This window comes from Pipistrellus hanaki, assembly GCF_964339955.1.
Source record: "Pipistrellus hanaki genome assembly, chromosome: 13".
Taxonomy (NCBI): domain Eukaryota; kingdom Metazoa; phylum Chordata; class Mammalia; order Chiroptera; family Vespertilionidae; genus Pipistrellus; species Pipistrellus hanaki.
This window is the reverse complement of record NC_140515.1, coordinates 49053234-49064315: the sequence shown is the minus strand read 5'-3', so window position 1 is coordinate 49064315 and position 11082 is coordinate 49053234. Positions and strand designations below refer to the sequence as shown.

The following is an 11082-nucleotide window of genomic DNA, read 5'->3' as shown; positions in this document are numbered from 1 at the left end:
CAAATGAATCTAAAAACCAAGGAAATTAAAAAAAAAAATCTGATGAACAATATTAACTGTTGAATATAATAGAATCAGAGGTATGGAAGGGGAGTGAACTGATGATTCTTGGGGAAAAGGGAAGAGGGGAATGTGGGAAGAGACTGAACATAAACTGTGCACCTATGGATGAGGACAATGGGGAGTGGGGAAAGGGCAGAGGGTGGGGTGGGAAGGGGGGGGGAAAGGAACACTTGTAATAATATGAACAATAAAAATTTATTTAAAAAAAAAAAAAAAGTGTAATATGCAAATTGACCAAATGGCTGAACAGTGGAACGACCGTCCGGACGTCCTTTTGGACAACCTTCGGGACAAAGTCAGAGCTGCAAGGGCTGAGGCAGCCGCCAGAGCAGCAAAGGCCTATTCTTGCACACATTTTGTGCATAGGGCCTCTACTAGTAATATAGTTGGTTTTTAAAAATTTATCATTATTGTTGAAAGTATTACAGATGTCCTCCTTTTTCATCCATTGACCTGCTCCACCCCACACCTGTCCCCCATCCGGGGACTTCACCATACTATTGTCAATGTCCATGGATTATGCATAAATGCAAATAAATTATTTGGTTAATCTCTCCCCATCTACCCACCTGCACACCCCATTCCTACAACCTTGATGAACTGGTTATTAGTTCTAATGGTTTTCCAGCTACGATTGTGGATATGCCAGGTAATTAAAAAGGCGTTCTCTCTTTCGGTGATTTTTCTTTCCAGAACCTGCTGTCTCTCATTCCAGTCCAGCCTTCTTTGGGAAATCCCAGTTTATCAGGCAGGTCTGTACCTGTAAATCCAATTGTGAATTGTTTCACGTTCTTTTTGTGTTTAGGACTTCTGGGCCATTGCAAATTAAGAGGTGAAGTTAAGCAACTGTTTTAAATTATGTCCCTGCATTATCGATGATAGTTAAGAAGTTCTTTGAAAGTATATATTCCAACAGAGAGGAGGCTGGTCTGCCCAAGGCACATGGGAATTTCCTAGGAGCCTCATTTTCTCACGGACTGCACGTCAGCTGGTATTGATGAATGTCTTAGTTGGCTCCAATTGAAGGAGAGCCAAGCCCAATTATCCCACTGGGTAAATCAAACAGGTGTTACATGCCTAGGGGAACCAGAAGGAAATGAGCAGGGTCAGAAAACAGCATAATGATCAGCAGCATTTTTTTTTTGGGTTGGAGTATAATGCTAATTTCAGTACAGAAAAAATCTCACCACAGGGGTGTGTGTGCTAGTGGTGAGGTGAGTTGTAGATGGAAACAGCTCAGTACAATTGGGTCACATTAGGCTTTTAGGAAGCTCAACTTTTCTTCCTAGGCCCAGCCCTCTGCGTGTCTATGTCGGCCAGGACATAAGCTGGGCCAGTGATCCTCATCAAATCTGGGGTTAAACAATATGCAACAGTACTCTCGGGCACCATTCAAGTACCCACAGCGTGAACAGTCTTCATTCATCACCCTCTCCGATGTCAGGTAAATCCAGCCTGGTCCAAAACATTCCTGAACTCAGAGCTGGGCACCTAGAACAAGGCTCAGTGCCCTGGAGCCTCTGGATCATCCAACAGATCCTTAGAGGAACAGTTTAGCTGCATGCATCTAGTGTCAAAATACAGAATAATCTTTCACCATTTATACTCAGGAAATGCCTCTTACGACCTCTGCCGGTTTCCATTGCTACCACCTGTCCCAAGACATAGGTGGCCTCAGACATGCCCATCACTGTCCCTAGTTTTATACCATTCTCAAACATGTGGCTTGCACTACAGATGTACTGGACAGCGCCAATTTAGACTTTGACTCACTCTGTGACTTTGCTTTTATTACACCTTTAACTTGAAAACAGAAATTTACCATTGACCAGCAGGTGGCACCCTGTTACAAATTTTACTATATTGAGGATAGGCTCATTATGACAGCTTTCTTTGTTTGAGATTTCCCCATCCACACAGGGAAATGCCCATCTCACGTGTCTCCTACTCAGTCCAGCCTGTCTAGTCTCAGAACTTTGCCAACAGGGAGTATGCCTTCCACCTTTGCCCTTTCATTTATCAATTAGGCGGAAGGGAGAACAATAGGGTCACAAATCCTTTTCCTTAAGTGGACCAAGAAAGTCCAGGCCACACTATTTCTAGCAGCAATGCAAATGGAAATAGACCAAGATACCTTCTCCTGTGGATTTGATCGTTCTGGCTCCTTGCTACTGTTGAACATCCTGTGGTGATTGCAGCCATCCTATAAAATAAAAGGCTAATATGCAAATAGACCAAACAGCAGAACGACCGGCTGCTATGACATGCACTGACCACCAGGGAAGATGCTCAGTGCAGGAGCTGCTCCCTGGTGGTCAGTGCGCTCCCACAGGGGGAGCGCCTCTCAGCCAGGAGCCAAACTTATGGTTGGTGAGTGCAGCGGTGGTGTGGGAGCCTCTCCTGCCTACATGGTAGCGCTAAGGATATCCAAGGGCTCCCAGGCTGCAAGAGGGCGCAGACTGGGTTGAGGGACCCCCCCCCCCCACACACACACCGAGTGCAAGAATTTTGTGTACTGGGCCTCTAGTATTTCATAAACCTGGATGCAGCTGGACCTTGCTCTATCGAAGCAAATGCTGGGAGGTCCTAGCCAACTCTCCCTTCATCTGGTCCCAGTGTACTTGCAAACTGACAAGGCTTGCTATCTGATTTCCTGTCATGGCATTTGGCTTATTTCATGTTCCTACTATTCTTGATCCAAAGCATATTTTTTCTGTATTGCAATATATGTCAAAACCTCTGTATTCTGCCGAAACCGGTTTGGCTCAGTGGATAGAGCGTTGGTCTGTGGACTGAAAGGTCCCGGGTTTGATTCCGGTCAAGGGCATGTACATTGGTTGTGGGCACATCCCCAGCAGGAGGCAGCTGGTCGATGTTTCTCTCATCATCGATGTTTCTAGCTCTCTATTCCTCTCCCTTTCTCCCTGTAAAAAATCAATAAAGTATTAATTAAACACACACACACACACACACACACACAAAAACCTCTGTACTCTACAGGCCACTCTGTGAAGGTTGTTGCCCCTGGCAGAATATTATAAGATGTAGAGGATTTTAAAGTAGGGAAAGGGGGACTGACAGTCAGGTTAGTTAGTAAGACACAGCAGCCCTGCTAACTCATGAGGAAATCCCCTGCTGGTTTGCAGTCTGCTTAGTTCTTTTAAGGAAAAACAGAAAGTGAGAAACTGGCAAGGTGTGAAGAGACTTAGTGTTAACCTACTTTGGGCTTGTGGGATTAAAAATAAGGTTTTCTTTCCCTTTGACTACCACATATTCCCCTAACTATAGATTGCAGTGGTTATGCTGAAGGGACAGGTTATAATTGCCATGATCTGAAAGGGAGGATTTATTTGTATCCTCTACATATATGAAATGGTTGAACAAAAACAACAACAATAACAGCAACAAAACAATTCTTTCCTTCTGATCACAAACCTCAGGTTTATCTGCAGACAGCAATTTGTACACACAGTGCAGAAACAACATAAGGGTCTTCCTTAATTCAGAATTTGGCCAATAAAATGGCAGTGACTGAGGTCAACTACGTGAAGTCACTGGGCAAACTAGACTGTCACCTGGACCCAGCATAAGAAGGAAGCTAGCTAGTTGATGATACCAGGAAAGGAAAAGCCACAGATCAGTGGGAGGAGGCACAGTCCCTGTGGAATAAAGGAACATAGAGATGAAAGGAGGACATGAGAAGCAAGTGTCCTGAACCTCACACATGATTGTCCTTCTTAAAGACAAATATATTATGACTGCTATTTTCATCTAGGCCTTCTTTTCTTTATCTGTGAAATAAGAAAGTTCAACTACAGAATGTAGGGGAAATATGAAAGACATTAAAATGGAGCAAAATGACAACTAGGTGCCTGCAATAGGAAAATAGGCAGAAATTCCAAACACTCCTGGGTTATCTGATTCTATGGGGTATCTGTGACTTCCATTGTCTAGCAGCTCTTTTGTAAGTGTATAGATTGTAGACAACCGGTAGCAAAACAAATTATTCTTGTCCAAAGACATGCAAATACATTTCGATATGTGGAAATGCAATTAAATTCCCTCTCTCCCTGTGTTCTTCCAAATTTGTCATGTGTCATCTGTGTCTACTCGGGGCCGTCTGTTGACAGGATAGCTATGATTACCACACTGGGGTAATCTCAACTAAGACCACATTGCAAGAAATGATGGTGGATAGAGATTTGGGGTGGGCAGCCTTGAGAGAAAATATACATATGGGAGAAGTATTTCTGGAGGGGAACTACTGAAATAAATCTTATTCCTTTTTTTTTTTTTTTTTTTTTTACTGTGATAACCTTAAAAATAAAAAGCCAAAGTGAAAGGCAACAAATCTTTATTTGCCATCAAAGAATAGCTATTTGGGAAGAACTGATTCAGGCAGAAACCCAAATAGAGTCCTAATGATTATGAGGTGCAGGCAAGGAGTGTTTATGAAAAAGGGAAGGGAAATAATTCCAGGAGTAGAAAGAAGGAATTTCTATAGGTGCAAATAAGCTAAGTTGTCTATATGCTAATGATAAAGAATGCCCCTAATTTTCAGTCCTCATAACCAGGATGTTGGCTTTCTTGTTAGCTTTACAAATAGTTGTTTAAAGGTTATTTGCCCAGTTCAAAAATTCCAATGGTTTGAGTGGTAAGATGTACAACGTAATTACTCTGGGATGGCAGCTCTGACTCCATTTTGAAAGGGCTCTGTTTACATCATTTTTCACAACTGTGTGTCTTTGAGCTAATTCTATAACCTGCAGATAAAGAATATTTGTAGAAACTGGGTATCTTAACCCAATTCCCCTGAAATGAGAGCTTACCATTAAAGTTTATGGGCAAGGCTTTTAATTGGGAATGTGACTCCAGGAGACATGAGTGCAAACAGGAATGGAGGAAAAGCCAGCACAAGGATGCATCATCAAGTTGATATCACTAAGGGTGACTTGTTGCTCAGTCATCTGAAAAGCCTTATGAAATTCATATCCAAATTGTCCAACCGGGGGGAGCATTTGAGATCTTGCTCCCAGGTTTATGGTGTCAAATTTTCCAACTTGGGAATGAAAGAGAAAAACATTTATCTCCCAGGTCCTGTTCCTTATTCATCTATGGTTGCTCCGTTGGGCATTAGCTTCCCTCACTCATAAGTGCTGAACTGGTTTAGAAAAGCCAGGGCAAGAAATAAAAAGCTTGGTGAGGTACTTGTTGAAGTCTGTGTGCAAGTGGTCACTAGAGCAGGGCTTAAGAAAAAGGAGAAAGCACGATAGTAGTGTCTGAATAAATGTTTAGCAACCAGCTTTTAAAGATAGGAAAGAAGCTCTGATTTGTAACGTTGGCCAATATCCATGGTATAAATACTCCCACCAGGGTCAACTTCCAGCCTCCAAGGTGCTGCCATTGGAGACAGAGTTGGGAAGAGATGTGCACAATGGACTGGTAGGAACCAGCTCCAGGACACCTATGGAAAAGGATGTGGAGTAGTGCCCAAGCCTTGCATGATACCCTATTATTCAGATTCTTATAGTTGCAACTCAAATTAGTTTAAGATTTTAGAGCATTTTACGCAAAGAGGAAATGTATTGGCTCACATGATTAAGAGGCAGAGGAGAAACTGACCAGATAGTTGCTCAAAAAAATGTAGGTGAGCATCTGTTTTCATCATTCGCCTCTGTCTTCTTCCTACTGGCTTCATTCCCAGGCAGTTTCTTCCCCCATAGTAGCAAAATCAACTTCAAGTTTACATAGCAACTATCTTTTCAAATCTCTAGTGCATTTTTATATGGAGGTTCCCCCCTCCTTGTCTACATATTTCATAGATCTGCCATTGAAAAGTTCTAGAAACAATGATAAAATAAACCCAGTAGAAATGAGCACCATTAGCATCCAGAGTATAGTTTTCAAAGTTCATTTCCCACTGGAAAAATAGAGGCTCTTTGGGGAAATGGTTGCTTCCAAATTTGGAATAATAATAATAAAAAAAAGTGTACAAGATAAACCCAGAACATCCTGTCATATGAACTAGCAAGGAAGCTATCCAAGAACCTGCTGTCAAAAGTATTCAGAAACCAAGTTGAAGGGTTGCACTGGTCAAATGTGAGACAATCTGAACATTAAAAAAATGCAATGGGCCCTGGCCAATTTTGCTCATTGGTAAGAGCATCAGCCGTGGACTGAAGCAGGCTTGCTCTCTGCCCCTAGTGGGGGCAAGTGATGGAGACAGCTCATCAATGTGTCTCTCTCTCTCTCTCTCTCTCTCTCTCTCTCTCTTTCTCTCTTTCTCTCTCTCTCTCTCTCTCTCTCTCTCTCTCTCTCTCTCTCTCTCTCTCTCTCTCTCCTTTCCCCTCTTCCTTCCTTTCACTCTCTCTGAAAATTAATGGGAAAATAATCACCTCAGGTGAGGATTAAAAAAAATTCAATGAATTAAAAATTTTTTTTAAATCCATGAGTCTATAGTAGTGTTCAAAAATTTTAGTGACCATTTCAAGATGTTAGTGAACAAGTTCAGTTGGAAAGCTTAGAAATAAAGGTAAAGAATCAGCTATGTATGCTGCCTTCCTGGTCCCTACTGGTACTGTCCCTCCAAGTAGCCAAATAGTACATGCAGAGAACTGCTCTTTATAAGTATTCCAGACAATACATGAAGAAATGACCAAGTTAGAATATCACTATATTGTAACTCCTAAGGAATAATTGATCAACACTTGATCCTAAGAGAGACACCAGTCATTATGTGCTTACTAATAGGAAAACACAATATAATCTATGAGGTAGTCTTACCAAAAGAAAACCTAACCCAAAGCAGATTAAACCTCTAGATCTAACTACAGGAAATACAGAGGGCAGAGGAACGTGTTAAATACACCATGAGGAATGCAGTCAGCAAAATTGAGCCAGCACTACTAGAACTTAATTAATTAATTATATTGATTTAAGAGAAGAAGGAACAGGGATCATTGATCAACTGTCTCCTGCAAGCCCTCTACTGGGGGTTGAGCTCATAACCCTGGCATGTGCCCTGACCAGGTATTGAACTGTGCATGAAGCACATTATGTATATACGTCAAAATGACAGAACTTTTTTTTATATAAATAAATGGGAGATGGTGATGTAACCGTGAAACGACGTACATCAAGTCTGACGTAGCCCAAGGATTGCCTGTATATCCATATAGTGTAATGCCATTCGGCCATAAGAAAGAAGACAATACCAAGACTCACAGATAGGCAAATCCATCGACACAGAAAGTAGATTAGTTGTTGCCAGGGTTGGTGGGAGTGGAAATGTGGAGTGACTGCTAATGGTAAAGGGGTTTCTTTTAGGGGAGATGAAAATATCCTGGAGTCAGATAGTGGCGATGATTGCACAACTGTGAATATACTAAAACCCACTCAATTGCACTTTGCTCTTCTTCAATCTGAAAAGAGTTCTTCAGTCTTTCATGGCATTTTGATACCTTTGAAGAATATAGGTCAATTATGTTGTCAAATGTCCTCTATTTGAGTTATTTGACGTTTCTTCTTGATTAGATTCAGATTAAGCATTTTGGGGCAGAAATGATACAGTTACCTCAATACATCATTTTAGGAAGCACCTGATGTCAGTTTTCCTAATGTCCGTTGGTCCCGATATTGGTGATGTTAGCTGGGATCATTTAATAAAGTTGGTGTCTATAGGTCTTACCACTGTTAAGTGACTATTCTCCCCTTTACAATGTATATGTAATTTGTGGGGACTGATACTATATAAATAATTTATTCCCCACTAATTTTCATTCACTAGTTTTAGCATCCTTTCATGATTTTCTCAATACTCTATGGTTTAAAATAACTTGTTCCTACTCAGACTAGAAGCTGTTTAAATAAATTATTGTCTTACTCCTAAGTTAATACCAATTCCTCTACAAAAAGCTGTTGTTTTTTAAAGTCCTGATACTCTGAATATGTATCTTCTGATCACAAGAGAGGCATTTAGGCTGAGAAAGAGTTTGACACAAAGAATTGAAAAACAGCAGGGTGCATTCTCCTTTCTGTTCTCTTGTTTTCAAATGCAAGCTCTGTGTCTAGACATAGAAATAAACACACAATTGTTCGGTGTAATTATATGTATTGTTTATGGGACTGAATAAGCCTGGTGGGGGAGGATAGACTAATGAAGAGGTTAACACTATTTCTTCCTCCCCACTCAGGCACAGATTGGAAGCAGTACAGTTTTGGAAACACAAAATAATGTTTATTAAGCCCATCATTTGATTTCCGTTTCTTGTCCTGGTGATGGTGGGTGCAGATTTGTGGTGAAGCTAGTGGCTCAGGAGACATTCTGGAAATAAAATGCTGCAGGAGCAAGCCATTGGGGCTCCATTGATTGAGGCTCTCTGCATCAGTTCTCCCTGGCTATTTATGCCCTTACCTTCAGCTTTCCAAGCCTGTTTCCTCATCTGAAAAAATGGGAAGGGGGTGATAATAATAATATCCAACTAATTGTTTAACAGATGAAATGACTGGCATATGAAGCACTTGAAATGGCCTTGGCACCAGGAAAAAAGTAATATTGGGCCGAAACCGGTTTGGCTCAGTGGATAGAGCGTTGGCCTGCAGACTGAAAGGTCCCAGGTTCAATTCCGGTAAAGGGCATGTACCTTGGTTGCGGGCACATCCCCAATGGGGGGCATGCAAAAGGCAGCTGATCGATGATTCTCTCTCATTGATGTTTCTAACTTTCTATCCCTCTCTTCCTCTCTGTAAAAATTCAATAAAATATATTAAAAAGAGAAGTAATGTTGGTTATTATCATTAGTATTGAGCAGTTTTAACTGGGCTGAGGTATATGTAATGACAATTTATTTATTTATTTTTATTTTAAAAAATATATTTTTTCAATTCTAGTTGACATACAATATTATGTTAGTTTCAGCTATACAACTCAGTGATCAGACATTAATATAACTTACAAAATAATCATCCTGATAAGTCTACTACCTATCTGATACCATACACAATTACTGCGATATTACTGACTATGTCCCCTATGCTGTACTTTACATCCCCATGACTATTCTGTAACTACCAATTTGTACTTCCTAATCCCTCCACCTTTTTCACATCCCCCAACTCTCCTCCCATCTGGCAACTGTCAAAATGTTTTCTGTATCTGTGAGTCTGTTTCTATTCTGCTTATTTATTTAGTTTTTTAGATTCCACATATAAGTGAAATTATATGGCATTTGTCTTTCTCTGTCTGATTTATTTCACTCAGCACAATACCCTCTAGGTCCATCCATGTTGTTGCAGATGGCAGGATTTCATTTTTTTCAATGGCTGTGTCATTTCATTGTATATATCCATTCATCTATTGATGGTCACTTAGGTTGCTTTCATATCTTGACTACTGTAAATAATGCTGCAATGAACATAGGGATATATATGACTTTTCAATGTAATGTTTTGGGTTTCTTCAGAGAAATATCCATCTATGGAATTGCTAGGTTCTTCTTTGTCTCTGGTTAGAGTCTTTGTTTCATTTAAAAAATATTTTTATTGATTTCAGAGAGGAAGGGAGAGGGGGAGAGACATATATAAACATCAATGATGAGAATCATTGATTGGCTGCCTCCTGCACGCCCCACACTGGGGATCGAGCCCACAAGCAGGCATGTGTCCTGACAAGGAATAGAACTATGACCTCTGGTTCATAGGTGGATGTCCAACTACTGAGCCACATTAGCCGGGCCCAAACACTTGTTTAAATACAATATGAACTCAGGACTCTTCACCAAAAGCCTATTATGTAGGTTGTATTAGGATCTCTGTTTTGCAGATAAGATATGTCTCAGGGAAAAAGAGGTCACAACTAGTAAGGGTGGAACTGATTCAAACTCAGGCAAGTTCATGCTTTTCATCTACAGGCCGTTTTTTAACATCCAGAAATACAAGAAGGGTAGAACCCAACATCACTAAAGACTTAGATCATCACAGACGGTCATCAGGCACTTAGGGCTTGGTTTATGGAGACAGGAACTTGCTACAGGGGTTTGGCACCCTGGGGATTCACTCCTGCTTTGTGGGGCTTGTTTAAGCAGGAGCCTCTGTGCAGGTATAACAACACAGCATTGCTCTCTCCCTGTGAAGACTGTATCTATGGGGGTGAGGTGGGGAACAGGTTCCCGGTGCTTTCTAAAAAAATAAAATAAAAGCTTTAAAAATCCATAGCTCACATTATATTCTCACAGATGGAAGCAAGCTCACCTCAATTTGCTAAACCTGGCAGCCCTAGGCATTGGCCATTCAGCTCTTCTGCCCCATGTTTCCTTCTCTTGACCCAATTTTTCTTCCAGCAGTTGCTGAAAAACCCTGCTGTGAGCAAGTATAATCTAACAATACCTATTCTGTTCAGATAGCCAGATTTTTTAAATAAAAAAGTAAAATCCAATAAAATTCTAACTATGAATTTTTGCTTCAAAATTGGGACCAGTTCTGCACTCTGCCGAGGATTTAAGGGAAGAGCCTAATTTCAATTTAGAGTCATTATTTTAAGAGCATCCCTTCCTGATTAAGGCTGCCTGCTTTGGAATCCCAGCTCCACCATTAATTAACTGTGCTATTCTGTACAAGTTCCATGATCTCTCTGGGCTTCAATCCCCCCATCTAATAAAACCAGGGTAGTACCCGTCTAATAAAATCAGAGTAGTAATACTACTTAGTTCATGGGATCATAGTGAGGCTTAAATGAAATAATGCTTTAAAACAGATCCGTGTCTGGAATGTGGTTAATAATGAGTGTTCTTTACTTTTCCTAATCCTGTATTTCCAATGAGCTGTGCGTAAATCATGTTTTGGTGTATTTTAATTACACCTGAGAGGCCATACTAAATGATAAGGCCTTACGCCTTACCAAGAGATAAATTTTTTTTGGCATGCAAATAAATGACCTCTTAATCGATCTATTTAATTGTAACAGCCTTTTCCCACAAAGCTTTCAAGGGAAGAATGACAGCCCCCCTCACTAGGTGGCGCCAG

The 11082-nt window shown here is 40.7% G+C and overlaps 1 long non-coding RNA gene across 1 annotated transcript in view; it reads right to left on the bottom strand.

Moving 5' to 3' along the window:
- Positions 1-312: 312 nt before the first annotated feature.
- The window catches only part of LOC311631752, a 37003-nt gene continuing 26233 nt past the window's right edge, over positions 313-11082 (bottom strand). The window contains exon 3 of the long non-coding RNA XR_014796644.1: positions 313-1140. This is a non-coding gene — a long non-coding RNA (uncharacterized lncRNA). The remainder of the gene's footprint in view (positions 1141-11082) is intronic.